Below are 13,174 nucleotides of genomic sequence, written 5' to 3' on the forward strand. Positions count from 1 at the left end.
GAGAGAAAACTTATCGGAACTGAAATATTTGAATTTCCAAATTAAGAGACCACTGAGTCCCTAGCACGGTGGATGGAAACAGGCCCACTTTAAGACATATCATAAAATTTTGGAATGTCAGGCATATAGTAAAAACCCTAAATATTTCCAGAAAGAAAAAGTGACATGCAAGGGACCATAAGTCAGGACCATAGGTCAGCAGATCTCTCAACAACAGCGCTGGAACAATTTCTTCAGAATTTTGAAAGAAAATGATTGTGTGGACTTCCAAGAATGAAGGTGGACTACGTATGTTTTCAGCTATAAAGCGTCTCAAGAAGCTTCTGTCCCATGCAGTCTTTCTCAGGAATCTACTGGAGGATATGCTTGTTAAGACAAGGAAGTTGACCAAGAAAGTGGAAGGTCTGTGGTCCAGGAACGGAAGATCCAACCCACAGGGAGAAGGGGATTCCCAGGATGATGGTGAAGGGAAGCTTCTAGACGGCAGCTGGAAAGCAGGACCAGGCAGCAGGATGGAGGACTCTGGGAAGGACCTCTCCAGGAGGAAAAGAGAGGAATGGATTCATTTCCTGGTTTTTCAAATTGCATTTTAGCTCTGTTGGAGAGTTTGGTACAGAATTAGTAATGTGCACGTAGAAACCTAACAAATGGAAAAAGCAAGATACGAAAAAGGAAATATAAATATTTTGCTCTACATAACTCAGCTACGAGTATTTACATAGTCATTGTCAAAACTGCACGTTGGTTTAAAGGTATTATAACCTGTTTTAGAGGATGGCGGGAGGGCTGGTGTGTACACACGGGGGGAGGGAGAGGGTCAAATATTCACCTCCTAAGTAAGAAGTTAAAAAAAAATTGAACCTGAACAATCAAGACATAGTATAATCATAGCCTCTAGAAATATGAAGTAGCAGAAGAAATAGCTAAACTGTTGAAAATAATTGTTGCTGGGGAATGGGAATCAGAGGTAGAGAAGGGGTGTGTCAGGAGACCAGTGTTTCATTATAAACCCGGAGGTAACGTTTGACTTCTAAAACGATGCACGTGGATTACTTTATTAAAAAATTCAAATGTATGTCCACACAAAGTGTGTGCACAAATGACCACAGCAACGTTATTCATAATATCCAAATGGTAGAAACAACTCAGATGTTTATCTGTTAATGAATATGGATAAATAAAATGTGGTATATCTGTAGTGTGGCTATTATTCTCCCATAGGAAGGAATGAAGTAATCATACATGTTACAACATGAATGAGCCTTAAAAACATTCTGCTAAGCAAAAGAAGCTAGACACTAAAGACCACATCTTGTACAGTTCCATTCATATGATATGTCCATAACAAGAAATCTGTAGGGACAAAAATTACAGTAGTGGCTGAGGGTTTGGGAGGTTGGGGGTCAAATGGAGAGTAACTGCTGGTGCTTTCTTTTGGCGGGTGATGAAAATGTTCTGGAATTACATAGTGTGATGGTTGCCCAACTCTGTCAGTATACTAAAAGCACTAAATTTCACTTTTAAAAGGTGAGTTTTATGGTATGTGAATCATATCTCAATAAAGCCATTATTAAAAAAATAAAGGGGAAATGGGTTGCCAGAGGATAGAGTTGGAAGATAATATTTTTACTAAATAATTCATTGCATCTTTTGAATTTTGAGCCATGTGCGTATATTATTAATCAAGAAATTAATTTTTAAATTTAAATGAATAGTATTTAAAACATGATGAAAGAGAATATCATAATCAACACTCATGTATCCAACACTTGTTTTTGCCAAATCTCAACATTTTGCTGTGGACATAGTTGAATTCTTCTGTCTACCTTCCCACTACCTCCCTCACTTGCCAGAGTAGCCGTGTTCTTGAATTGGTATTGATCATTTCTCAGACATATTTTTATTATAAACACACACAGGTACAGACGTATCCATAAACCACACTGTAATAGTTCTTTAAAACGTATACAAATATATCAGTAGTATTCCGCAACTTTTGCTTTACACCAACTTTATATTTTCAAAGTTCACTCTTACTTAGTCAATCTAGTTCCAGTTCACTCATTTTAACTTCTGGATACTGTACTGAACCACAGTTTACATATTCACTCTCCTGTTATCTTCATATTTTTGCTGTCAAGCAAAACTGCAGTAAACATTCGTTCACTCATTCATGCCATCCCATAACTGGGCACTGCTGCTGCTCCAAGAGCCGTAAAGACCTGCCCGAAGTTGAGCTTATTTTTGGGAGGAGACAGTAAGCTTAATCTTTAACATGTATGTTAGAAGGTGTTAAATCTGTGGAAAAACAGAGGGGTGATGATTGGAAACAACAGGAGTAGGAGTATAGTTTTAAATAGCTGGTCGTGGCAGGGGAATTACAAGTCATCTGTTTCTGTGATACTGCTGCCTTGTAAACAACCCTGACTCTCAACTGTTTACAACAACAAACCTAGATTCCTGCGTCAGCTGGGATGGCTCTGCTTCAGAACATGGTGAGCTGGAGTTGGCCTGGGCTGCGGGTCAGTTTCAGGTTGGCTTCATGCATCTCCTCATTCCCTTTGGACAAAGATGGGATTTTCTCATGGTAAATGTACTCAGAAGGACAGGAGACCAAGTTGAATCATGTAGGCATATTCAAGACCTCTGTTTGTGTCCTGTCTGCTAACATTCCAAAGCTCAAGCAAGTCGCGTGCAATAAGCTCAGGTAGGAGAAGCATGCTCCACCTGCCTGAGTGGGAGGTCCTGAGCCATCTCACAGCAAGGATGTCAGTGTATAATTCTGTAGTGGAGAAGAATTGGAAACTATAATTTTTTAAAATTGAAGGAAGAAAATAAAACTCACACCTAATTCATAGGATTATTGTGAAGAATAAATAAAATAATGTATGTGAACAGTCTAGTCCAGAGCCTGGTATAAATATTACAAGACTAGTTAACACGTATAGCATTTCCTACGTGCCACACACTCTTCCAAGTTCTCTACATGTATCAGTTGACCTCATCCTCACAACAGCGTAGAAAACAGACACTGTTCTTATCCCCATTTTCTAGATGAGGGAACTTAGGCCAGTGAAATCAAATAATTTGCCCGAGGTCACATAACTAATACAGTAGTAGAGATGAGGTTTGATAACCAGACCAGTGGCCCAGCATCTTTACTCTTAATCACTCTGCTATGATCCCCCTGCATGCCTCCCAGACCCCAAGTCTGGGTTAATGCTGTGTGTTCTCACGGGCACCCAGCTTTTCTTTTGTCATGGTTCTGAGTACCACTGTGAGGTCACTTGTCTGCATCCTTGAATACAGTGGACATTCTGCAAAGGCGGAGATTGTGCTCGCCTTAATTACTCTCATTCCCTGCCCATCAAATATCAGGGGGAGGGGATGGGCAGTAGAGTGAGGCAGAGGCATTTTCCCCTTTGAACAATCCCCACAGTGCATGAAGGGGAAGTGGGGAGAGTATAAGCCATTAAAGATGCTAGAAAAACATGAGATAATTGATGGAGCAAGGTATCTAAGTAAGTAGAAGATATAAGATTAAGATTAAAATGAGGAACTATTGACCTTGAGAAGATAGACGAACACCTTCTCTTTTAAGAGTGAAAGAGAAGGAAAAGATGGGTCTTTTAATTTTTTTAATATTCCAGAAGAAAGCAAGTTGTCCCATTTATTGAAGAACTGGTCCTCATTTATTTTAATGCTTCCTTATGCCAAGTTCACACGTACACAGGGAATTGTTTTTGATCCATTCCCTTAACCAGTACATACTCTTTGTAGTATTTCTACTATAGCTCTGTAATATACTTTAATTCCTAGTACCCTTCTTGATATATTTCAGAACTGTATTTGGTTATTCTCACGCAGTTATTCTTCCTTACATATTTTAGATTTAATATTTCAAGGGCCGTAAAATCTGTTGGCATTTTAATTGGAAATGAATTGAATTAATAGACTAAAATGGGGAAATTCAACATGTTCAAGAAAATGGCCATGTCTATCCATACATTTTCCTATTTTGGGGTCAATTATTTTATGTCCATGTTTAAAATTTTATAACTTTTCCCATATAGGTTTTGCCTATATATGTATTACAAATGCTACTACGACACAAATTGAGCCAGACATCATTTTAGGTAATTTGCAAGTATTATTTAATTTAATCTGTACATTGACCCTCTGAAAAAAAGTGGCAATTATTATTCCCATTGAAAAGATGGGTCTTGTGAGAGTTGAGGCTAGAGAAGGAAGCTCACACCAGATGACTCGGATCATCTCAATCAACAAGGGGCAGGAATATTGGGCCAGGAAGGGATGCAGGCTGGTAGAGAGGGAGACAGAGGCAAGAGGAGAGAGTTTGGAATAAATGTCTAACTTTTGGGTTCTGTGATCGCTTTAATACCATGATAAATAGTATGGTGGACCCAGAAAAAAGCGCATACATACAAAATCATGCATAAAGTGTTAGGGGTCCATGGACCCCAGGTTGAGAATACCTGTTCTCAGGAATTAATGAAATTGAATAAAAGCATCTCTAAGAAGTAATTTGAAGGCAAACAGCTTGAATTTATAGCATTTCAAGTCTACGTTTCTGGGACTTTCTTCAGCAACATTCAGTAGCCGGGGAGTAGCAGCTGATGCGGTTTTAGGGATTGAGGCTGTGAGCTCCATAGCCACCCAGGGTGGGATAAAGTAAGGAGGGCAGTAGGGGTAGAGGGAAGGCAAAGCACAGGCCATTTAAGAGGCAGAGGTGGCAGTAGAGGCATGTGGATGGTGGGGTAGGAAGTGGGAGAGGTCCTCTCTGGGTGTAGGCCATCAGGGGGGCGTGACCTATAGAGAACGTAAGAATAATAAAACCAAAATCAGTCTGCTGTTTATTATCATGATGCACAAGCAATTCTAAACACTGACAGTGATAAAGTATTCCTCTCCAAAAAAGCCTTGGTCTAAGACCTAAACAACTGACTGCCGCCGGGTAGCCTTGTGCCACTTGAGGCAGATAGAGAGATTACGATGGAGGGAGTGGTCCAGGATGTGGGTGAAGCAGTGGTGGGAGGCTGAGGTGGGGACCACAGCTGAGCGGGTGCTAGAGCAGAGGGTTCCTTCAGGTGGGTGTTTGCAAGCAGCAGAATTCAGTGGCTTTCATCTCCTAGAATCTAGATGTTGAGTGGAATCCAACGAGCTTTTTTTTTTGACTTGAATCAGCTGCTAGGCATAACCGCACATTTCACCCTCTTCAAACATCAGCTCTGCTCACATCTGCATCTGCCTCAATGTTCCACTGCCTTTTTCACCCCTTTTTATAGCAGATGGCATTTATTTACTTACATGCTTTTCTCCTCTACAGACTGTGTGCTCCTTAAGAGCAGCGATTGTGTCTTTCTCATTTCTGAATCACCAGTGCCTCCAGACAGGCACTCAGACACCTACTGAACCCATGCACAAGTGTATTTTGCTCTTGTTTTAGATTCCTCAGATGTCCAATGACCAGGCACCAGTAGCCACCATGCTGCTGCTCTCCCCCCAGGTGAACGAAATGAGTCTCTGTTCTTCTTTATGAAGTGTTACTGCCACACCTCCATTCCATCCTGAAACCACAGGGATGCAATTAGGGAGATCCACAGTATCTCGCATATTTCCATCCTTCAGACCATCAAGACAGTATCTGTGCTGCTGCAGAGTCCTGACTGATGGATTATTCACCCCAGAGTGAAAACCACCAGCATTTGGCTGCTTTGTGGTGTGATCAGCCCTGTCACAGTGATGCATGGATGTGTCTCTGGTGTCCTGAAAGAACTTAGGTGCCTCTTGAACCCCACCCCCTGCAATGAATTACTTGGGAGTGATTATGCAATGGAGAAAACGGGGTCCAATTCACCCCCTCAGTCTTCCCTGGGGGGTCACAAGAGAGTTGACAGTTCTCTGTGAGGTGAACCACTTCTAGAATGGACTGAATCTCCACCATCTATTCCTATTCTTCTGCCCACCCTCTCCACCAAGATGGCCCCTGTAGGGTTCTGACCAAGACACTGCCACACCACTGACGAATGAATTAGAGAAACCAGAACAGCTTGGTCTGATATTTGAGGTTGGAAGCAGGAACTTTCTAGAGGAGAAGTCAAAGAAGCAAAAGGAGTATAATGGCAGCCCCCCAACCATAGTACCCACTGGTGGGGTCCCAGGCCCCTCGCAAATACAGAAGTGTATTGAACAATCAAGCATCTTCAACTCACCATCAGAGCTGGAGCATAGCCTCAGATTCTCATTCCTCAATAGCAGGCTGGCTGCTGGAGCTGCACACAGGCTCTGGGCAACACGGAGACAGACTATGTGTAATGTTTGGTCAACATTACTCAGGATACTATACAACCTTCACATCCTCTGTTAGGCTGTGAGCGCTTAAGCACTTCCATTTGAAGACGAGAATTAGCCCTCAGGACGAGCATTCGGGGTTTGGGCACAGAACTGAGATATTTTAATTCTCTTGCTAATTTTATAAAATGTGCATTCAAAAAATAAGTGTGGTCTCTAGGAAGGAATTTAGCAGCATTGGACTATAGCAGCTGCCTAAGTGATCCGCTGGTGCTCTTTGTAGGAAGCGTCTAAATAATTGAAATCTTTAATTGGGTTAAAGAGATCCCTAGTACATAGGTGCTCTATAAATAAAAGAATGAGTAAATAATATGGTGACCTTCCCTTTCAGGCCCTTCCCCTTAAAGAGATCATTTTGTTTTGTTTGCACCAATAAGATCACTGTTCAGGGACTCTTGAGAGGGGTTTGGTTTCACCTTGAGGTGGGGCTTTCCCAAGGAACTCCCTTTTAGCTTGTTTCAGGGATGCTGCCACCTCTTCCCTTGGCTCTTTCATTAAAAATGAATCATTTGTTTATCTTTGCTGTAAGTAGCTAGGCACCAGAGCATTGCCTTCGCAATTAGGGGCAGATCAAAGAGGTCAAGGTAGCAGAGGCTGACCTTGCCTTGTTATCTGAAATCAACAGGTTTAAGTAGCCTAATGCCTACAAGACAGCTAGAGGGGAAAGAAAGGGAAGGAGAGAGAAAAATGCTTATAAAGAGGAAGTGGTAAGAGGCTTCTGAATTTCAGTGTGACCTGTCAGGTGATTTTTGCAGGGGAGGGGACATGAGGAAAAAAAAAAAAAACACGTTAAGTAAAAATGTCCTTATAAAGACAAAATCTATTTCTTTCCTGCCTGATGATTTGTCATTCTAGTCACTTCCTGCCTTGTGACCACACACCCGGGGTTGACAAAGTTGTTCTGCAGATCAGAAAGAAGGGAGTTTCTGGTCACATACCAGTTCCACTGAGAACGGTTTTGCTACCAGGTAAATTTCCTTTATCTTTTTGTCATTTCTAAGTGCTTATGATGTTTTGCTTGTTGGGCGGCTCTGGTTCTATGGATTGTGGATTTTGCCCCCAGGGGACTAGAGATCTGAGTACCTGTCGCCCTAGTCCGCTATGAGCCGGGGCACCGTTTAACTGTCCAGCAAAGCTCCAGCCACATCTCGTGGCCGCCCAGAGTGGGACCCTCCCCGCCGCTCTCTGGGGTGGCTTCTTCTCCAATTATATGCAGTTATCACCCACCCCCCGCAAAAAAAAAACTTCGATTTTTGCTTCCTTTTTTAACCAAACCATGTTCTGATTTATTTCTATTGCTTTATTTCAAGGAGGCTATTTACTGTGATTTGATCTACTTTCAGATGTTCTCAGGAAAGTGGATATTGATCGTTTAGATGCTGTTGCGCATTGGCCTAATGGGGATAGTTTAACTTTAGCTCCTGTGGTTCTGTTTTTCTAAAGAACTCCTTTACAGTACTTTAGTGGATGTACTAACATCTTGAGTCGCCTGTTACTGAGTGTGATACTGGTTATTTGAGTGATTTTGGGTACCGATGGTTTTCAATGGGTGTGCTTAATAACCACATGGAATTAGAGGCTGCCTCTTCTGCATTTATTCTCTAAAAATAAAAGCAATTTGCGTTGCTTAATTGTACTGTTTTGTAGAATTGTCTGAACTATTTGGTATCCCTATGATCATACAAATGACCATTAATTATGGAAGAAAGGCTTCAGTCTATAATAGAAATTCTTATAAAGTTGATATGGGATATTTATTCCAGAAACTTTATGGGAACATAGACTTGGAGACTTGTAGCATCAGCCTTTATTAATTAGCATTATTCAACAGTATTTAGTACCATTGACAGATGATAAACATAAAAGCCATCTGGACTGCAAATGGATTCATTTATCCGCACACTTATCAAAACCCAATTTTTCTTAATCAAGTATAGCAACTTGTTTCCTAAAATTACCTCCTCAGGACAACTTAAAAAAAAAAAAAAAAACTGTCGTTAAACGAAGGTGATTTATCTACACGTCTTGATTTTGAATTTACGTAATTTATCATAATTGGTTTCTAGTAAATAAAATGGTTTAAAGAACATCTACACAGGCAAATTTCAATGGAATTAACTGCTTACCTATAAATGTGGATTTCTGAAGTTGTAAAATGTGATCATCTGTATCGTTTGATGCATCTCACCTGAATAGTTTTAAACTAGCAAAAACGTGGAGTTGAGGGAGAAGGACTTGGACCCCTAAAAATAACAGATTAAAACTCTGCTACATCTTATTTTAAGTAAAATATTGATGAGAATAAAATGAATTAGGATGCAAAGGTATGTCAGTATTTTCCTTACATCGGGAGGAAATAAAAATGGAATCAAGTTTAGATTGTTAAAGCATCAACCTGATATGTTATAAAATATCCATTTCTTGGGCTTCCCTGGTGGCGCAGTGCTTGAGAGTCCGCCTGCCGATGCGGGAGACGCGGGTTCGTGCCCCGTTTCGGGAAGATCCCACATGCCGCGGAGCGGCTGGGCCCGTGAGCCATGGCCGCTGAGCCTGCGCGTCCGGAGCCTGTGCTCCGCAAATGGGAGAGGCCACGACAGTGAGAGGCCCGCATAACGCAAGGAAAAAAAAAAAAAAAAAAAAAAAATATCCATTTCTCTTCATTCTTGTTCACTCCCAGCAAGATCAGGGAAGAAACTACTGGGTCTTGTCCTTTGAACAAGCGCTGCTGAGGTGGGACATTTCATTAGCTATCCCAGGGGTGCTTTCTTTTGTCACATTTGAAATTTTGTCTCCTTCATAAATTGTGCCTTGAAACAATCGGTAATTTGGGAAACAATTTCCGTGTCTTAACACCATTTCTAATTCTTTTGCTGAACCCTTTGGGGAACGGGAGGCCACAAAGTAACTTTCTCATTCAAATGTATCTATTTAAATTAGGACAGAACAAGCAGTAATACCACTTAATATTGATACGTACTTACTATGTAAGCCACTCTTCATGCATGACCTCATTTAATCCTCCCAACTACCTTTAGAGATGAGGAACAGGACTTAGATGGTTGAAGGACACGGCCCAAGGTCACTGGGTGAGGGGCAAGGGCGTTACGTAGCCAGGATTTCCGGCTCCATTCTGCCTCTCTAAGCGTTCGTCCATTCCAGAGCCTATCTTCCCCACCAGCATCTTTTTCCCAGATGTACCTCATTATAGGCTTTTCGTTCTGAAGCTGACTGAAGAGATCTTAGCATTCATGATTTGAAGAGAGAAAGAAGATAAGAGTTTGCAATAAACCCAGAAACTTTTTCATAAATAAGAGGTATCATTGTGGGTTTCATATAATAATAGAATGAGGTGTTTTCTTTTAGGTAATGCATAATTTTACTCGAGAATTGTGTGCCTTCACAAACCTGCCTCAGCCACTTTCCCAACCTTATTTCTTGTCACTTCCTTCTGCTCTAGCTGCCACCTCCCACCTCTCCCCCTCCCCCCTCCACTTACCCACATGCCAAGTGCACAAGTCCACAGACCACCAGAAAGTTCCATGCTCTTTCACTCCTTTTCACTCCAACTGTCTTTCCAAGTGCTTTCTTCTTCATCTGTGAAACTTCTGGTCGTTTTTTAAGGCTTATCTCAAGAAACCTGTCCTTTTGCAGGTCTTTCCTACTGGTTCTTGCCTCCACCGATTCTTCTGTGTGTGTTTGTTTAATGCTTTGAGTTTAGAGTAAGTAGAGCAGTAATCATATTGTTTTCCTTTCAAGTCCTTAATTTGCTGACAGCCTGAGCTCCTTCTCTGTCTCTCCTGGCATGTAGTAGGTGCTCATGATATTTACTGAATTTTTTCTCAGTTCCTTAGATACGCATAGAAGTCTTTTTTAAATTTCACTTGTTAACCTAGTATTTACTGAGTCCCCCCAGTGACTGCTATGAACGGAGCTATAAAACCATTACAGTATTTTGCTTTCTAACACGCTTCCTTTTTGTCAAAGCACCATTCTTCATTTTAGTCTCAAAGCACTAAATAGACCTTGACTTCAAGGCATTTAAGAAATTGTCCAATGACCACAGCCAGCAGGCAAAATTAATCTTATTGTTTTCGTTTAAATACATTAGTTGAGCTAAAACTGAGCTACCCTTACCTGATAATAAGCATACTGGATGACCGAGAGCACAGGAGCAGATACCATTAACTTTTATTTATTCATTTTGCACTCTTCTCAGAAAATTCTCAAGTCAACTTCTCCTTGTTACCAAAAAAGTGAAGGCTCCTCTGCGTATATGGGGGAGATGGCAAATGAATTCTAAAATCAGGTTAGGTAAAATAAAACTAAGAAATTTTCTCCTAAGATTATATTTATGAAGAGTCAAAAATTTATAAAGTAAAATTGTAAAATCTGATGACTTTATGACTAATAGATTTTATAGCAAAGTGACATTATTTAGATTCATGTAATTGTCTCCTTAGGATATTTTTTGTTTGCTAGTTTTCCAACTCACAGATATCATCAAATGAAATGATTCTATTCCATCTGCGTATGAACGCTGCAGAAATAAAAATTAGAATTAGAGTCCACCAAAATATAAAACTAATCAGTGTCAGCAGACTCCAAGAGTTTCAAGTTTCCCTATTTTGCCAGATGGCAATGCACTTCTTAAAAGAGTTCATGTTTCACATTATTTTCATTTTGAAGTATAAGAAGTTACCACCCAATCAGATATTCATCTTCTAGGAGCATCTTCCTATAGCTGCTGTGACCACTGGGCTCCCCAGATGGCAATTCCCCCCCCCCCTCCGTTGCTTTCCTCAGTTGCCTCCTGATTGAACTTCCTTATGCTATTGACTGTTCCCGTTTTGTTTGTCAATTTCAGTCATTACATCAGTTTTCCCAGCAATTTCATAGTCACTCCATCTTGTAAGATACTGTAAGCAGCAGATGGGGAACAAAGAATTTCGATTCATCATCCTAATAATAACAGCTTAGCCTTCTATACTACTGTTTTGAATTGAGTGTTTTTCTAAGTGTTTTGACCGAATTAATGCATTGAGTCATGCCAACAATCCTGTGAGGTAGGTATTGGTGTTATCTTCATGTTTGAAGGCAAGTTAACCCATTCAAGTATTTTATTACTTTAATTTTCTACAATTGAATCAATTTTATATTAACTACTGAATTCCAGGGGAAACCTCCTGGAATAAACAGGCAGCAGGCCATGGTGCTTATTTGTACCTAGACCTTGAGTTGCACGCAGATAATAATAATTTATCCTAAATAAATGCATCTGTATCGTTAATTGCTTTTATTAAAGACTATTCTTTGTCAACATCATCATCATCAGTATTTACTCAGCCCCTCTGCACTTGACTATTTGGTTTTTACCAACTTATAGACCTGTGTATAGGTCACAAAACATGATCTCTACCCTCAAAAGCTTTGAAAAGTTCTGTCATAGAAGATTAGAATACTTGAGTCAAGTGGCATTCCCATTTTCTAACTGTTGTGATTGATAGCCATGAATAAATTAAACAATTTAGTATTTATACCCAAGCACACATATCTATAATTACATAGTAATGGCCAAATATAGGTGTCCTAAAAAATGTGAAAGAATGAAAGATTGTTTTAATTGTGAGCTGAAGAATAGAGGTAAAAAGTGACCCACTTACTGAGTTAAAATAAGTTTTGCTCAACTTCAGAGCCACGCCTGCCTCAGCCCCACCTTAAGTTATAAGGAGGCTTGTTTCTCAAATATGGTCAGTTGCTTTTTCTGGCAGAAGGAAAAGCTAAGATATTAAATTGAGGAACTTGCAAAGAAAGCCACAGTTTTGTGGTTGCAGCATTGATTCTTGTTTTAGTCTAGCACCAGTTCCACGGACAGATGGACACACTTGCATGCTCTCTCCATCTCTTTGTCTGTCTGTCTGTGTGTCTCCCTCTCCCTTTCTCTCTCTCTCTCCCTCTCTCCCCCCACCTCTCTGTCTCTCTCTTTCTCACACACACACACACACACACACACACACACACACACACACACACACATATCCTCTTGACTGGCTGAGCTAAAATGGAAAAGAGATTACATTCTCCACAGGCAGAAAAGCCAAGATGCCAAATTTGGCCGGCAAATTAATGTGGCATGTGAATTGCAATCTCTAAGATAATTTCTTTTCCTTTTTTCTCTGGTTGCACTTTCAAGAGGGAAATGAATGAATGGACTAATTACTTTACAATTAAATAATACCCTGCATTTTGATTCCTCAGTCTGGTAGTTGTCTCCAATATTTATCCAAACTGTGTATCTGAATGAATGAAGTAAAGAGGCGCACAAATGCATCTGTATAAAATTTGCATCCTCTGCGTTTTCGCCGTTCCCCAGGCAAAATTTAGAATTAGAACTGCATCTTTGTTAACCTCAGGTGTCACATTTTAAAATGTGGATCCTTGATGTCATGGGCTCACATTACCTTCACCAGGAGGCAATGTGATTAAGAAAGAAGAGTGGAAAATACATTCCTTATGGAGAAAGCTACATAATAGATGCAAAGAGAAAGTAAGAAAAAATGAGGAACATGTATGCAGTTTTGCATTATTGAGCCCCTTTTTCTTCATCTCAAAGATGTAAATGGGGCTTCCCTGGTGGCGTAGTGCTTGGGAGTCCGCCTGCCGATGCAGGGGACGCGGTCCGGGAAGATCCCGCATGCCGCGGAGCTGCTGGGCCCGTGGGCCGTGGCCGCTGAGCCTGCGCGTCCGGAGCCTGTGCTCCTCAACGGGAGAGGCCACAGCAGTGAGAGGCCCGCGTACAGTCCAA

The 13,174-nt window shown here is 40.8% G+C and overlaps 1 protein-coding gene across 1 annotated transcript in view; it reads left to right on the forward strand.

Annotated features, from left to right (window-relative positions):
• The first annotated feature begins 7,229 nt into the window (after positions 1 to 7,229).
• Positions 7,230 to 13,174, forward strand: part of LCP1 (lymphocyte cytosolic protein 1) — a 55,572-nt gene continuing 49,627 nt past the window's right edge. The window contains exon 1 of the mRNA XM_007466451.1: positions 7,230 to 7,340. The gene's annotated coding sequence lies outside the window, so the exon portion shown is untranslated. The remainder of the gene's footprint in view (positions 7,341 to 13,174) is intronic.

This window comes from Lipotes vexillifer, unplaced genomic scaffold (assembly GCF_000442215.2).
Source record: "Lipotes vexillifer unplaced genomic scaffold, Lipotes_vexillifer_v1.1 scaffold384, whole genome shotgun sequence".
In the NCBI taxonomy this organism is placed as follows: domain Eukaryota; kingdom Metazoa; phylum Chordata; class Mammalia; order Artiodactyla; family Lipotidae; genus Lipotes; species Lipotes vexillifer.